A 2,556-nucleotide genomic window follows, 5' to 3' on the forward strand; every position below is an offset into this window, starting at 1 on the left:
TTTGACAGAGACACTAAACTAAATCAGTGACAAACAGTCTCTTCAAAATTGTGTTGGAGTAATTGGACATTCACCAAAAAACTAAAACATTCCTCACACTAATCCTTGTACCTACATTTTACATAAAGGTAACTCAAAATATACCACAAATTAAAATTATAGATTTGAATTAAATTCATATTGTTTTAGAAGAATATACAGTATTAAATATTTGTAACAGGTTAGGTGCAGATTTCTTAAGCATGACATCATAGGCATAATTCATAAAAGAAAAAATGATAAATTCAATTTCATCAAAATTAAAAACCTTTATTTAGCAAAAGATTCTATCTAGAAGATGGGCAAATTATCAACTTGGAAAATGTTGGTAAACCACATATTAATCAAAGAATTTGTATTCTTAATATGTACATATCCCTCTAAAATAAATGATAAGAAAATGAACCACCAATTAGAAAACCAACAACATTTAAATTTTTCTTTTTAAATGAGTGTATGTTTGCGTGGTACTGGGGATCAAACCCAGGGCAAGGGCTCTGGCACATACATCCTCAGTCCAAATGTTTTGATATGCACTTTACCAAAGAATATGTACAAAAACATATCCAAAGCATGGAACAATGATAAATTTCATTAGTAATAAGGAATTATAAATGATAAACATGATAAGATACCTTGATCAATGTGTGAAAATGAAAACTATACTTTGAGAAGTCAAAAGCTAGGGAAGACATGGAGAAACTGATTCTTTTATGCATTGCTGGTAATAATGCAAAGTATAGTGTCACATCAACCAGCAACTACCACCATTGCTGAATATTTATTCTAGGTAAATAAAAACTGAGTTTGAATAAAAGTTATACACAAATGCTCTTATACACAAGCTTTATTTGAAGTAACACCAAATTGCAATCAGCTCAAAAATCTTCAGTGAGTGAATGGATTAAAATAATATTCTCATCAAGGGGCTGGTGTACCCCAGCAGGTTCCAGGTAGCAGCGCCCGGCAAAGGGGAGGTGGGCACTCTGGCCAGGGACCGCGGGCGGAAGGAGGCGGCCCACAGGTTTCTGCAGTGCTAGCGGTGCCCCTGTGCCCGGCCCAGCGTGTCCTCTGCCCGCAGATCTTGAAGCCGCTGTTCGTGCTGGTGTGCTACGCCACGGTACTGGACGCCTTCATAGCTGGTGCCGGCCTCCTCAGCGCCTGAGAAACTGCTGCCGCACCTGGCCAGGGTGTTAATGTATGAGTTATTGCTGGGAAAGGGCTTTCGAGGAAGTGGGGGCCGATGCAAGCCTCTACTGGGACGGCACCAAGAGAGGCTGAAGGCTGAGTTGGCGCGGCTCAAGGTACAGCAGGGTGTGAGCTGAAACAAAGGTTTTTTGGAAGTGGGATCTAGGCCTGGCCCAGTCTCTCAGGTGCCTCAATCTGTGCGTGTGAACACTCTCAAGCCAGCTCTGATGACACAAATTGATTATTTCAAGAGGCAAGGTTTCTCCTACCAGGGTCGGGCTTCCAGCCTGGAGAACTTGAGGGCCCTTAAGAGGATGCACTTTCTTCTGGATCCCTTGGTGTCCGAGCTGCTTGTGTTTCCTGCCCAAACAGATTTGCATGAACATCCTCTGTACCATGCAGGTCACCTCATCCTGCAAGAAAAGGCCAGCTGCCTCCTAACCATGCTGCTGGCTCTGCCACCAGGTTCTTATGTCATTGATGCATGTACTGCCCCAGGCAATAAGACCAGTCACTTGGCAGCTCTTCTCAAGAACCAGGGGAAGATCTTTGCCTTTTACCTGAATGCCAAGCAGCTGACATCAATGGCCACTCTGCTGGCCCGGGCTGGTGTCTCTGCTGTGAGTCAGCTGAGGTCAACTTCCTGGCAGTTTCGCCCATGGACCAGTGTTATGATGGTGTCCAATATATCTTGCTGGATTCTTCCTGTAGTGGTTCTGCTATGCTGAGCAGGCAGCTGGAGGAGCATGGGCCAGGCACACCTAGCAAGAAGCGCTTGCATGTCCTGGCAACAAGCACTCTCTTTCCCCTCCCCGAAGTGTCTTATCTACTCCACTTGCTCCCTTTGCCAAGAGGAGAATGAAGATGTGGTACGGGATGCCCTGCAGCAGAACACAGAGTCCTTCAGGTTAGCTCCCATCCTGCCCTCCTGGCCCCACAGGGGCCTCAGCACTTCCCCAAGGGCTGAACATTGCCTCGGGGCCTCCCCCGAGACCTGAGGGCCCTTAAGAGGATGAACTTTCTTCTGGCCAAACAGATTTGCATGAACATCCTCTGTACCATGCAGGTCACTTTCTTCATTGTTGTGTTTGAACCGGCAGAGGTGCCAAGTTCAGCCTCACAGGCAGCAGCTCTGGTGCCAGAACTTGCACCCAGCCCAGTCCCAAAGAGAAAGAAGAGACTGTGAAAGCCTCCACCTGCCGCGTGGGCTACAGGTGCGCCAGCTGATCCTGCTCCTGAAAAATAAGGATGCCATACTGCCTTGCAGCCAGGCAGCATGTAGACTTTGAAAGTCTGTTACTGCCATAGTCCTGCTCCTCCAACCAGAAA

General features: G+C 46.0%; 1 pseudogene across 1 annotated transcript; it reads left to right on the forward strand.

Moving 5' to 3' along the window:
- Window positions 1-732: 732 nt before the first annotated feature.
- Window positions 733-2,225, forward strand: LOC306667676 (28S rRNA (cytosine-C(5))-methyltransferase-like; annotated as a pseudogene). The gene is made up of 2 exons: window positions 733-763; window positions 966-2,225. The product of its transcript is annotated as a 28S rRNA (cytosine-C(5))-methyltransferase-like (transcript).
- The last annotated feature ends 331 nt before the right edge of the window (window positions 2,226-2,556 follow it).

Source organism: Sciurus vulgaris (assembly GCF_902686455.1).
Source record: "Sciurus vulgaris genome assembly, chromosome: 8".
NCBI lineage: Eukaryota > Metazoa > Chordata > Mammalia > Rodentia > Sciuridae > Sciurus > Sciurus vulgaris.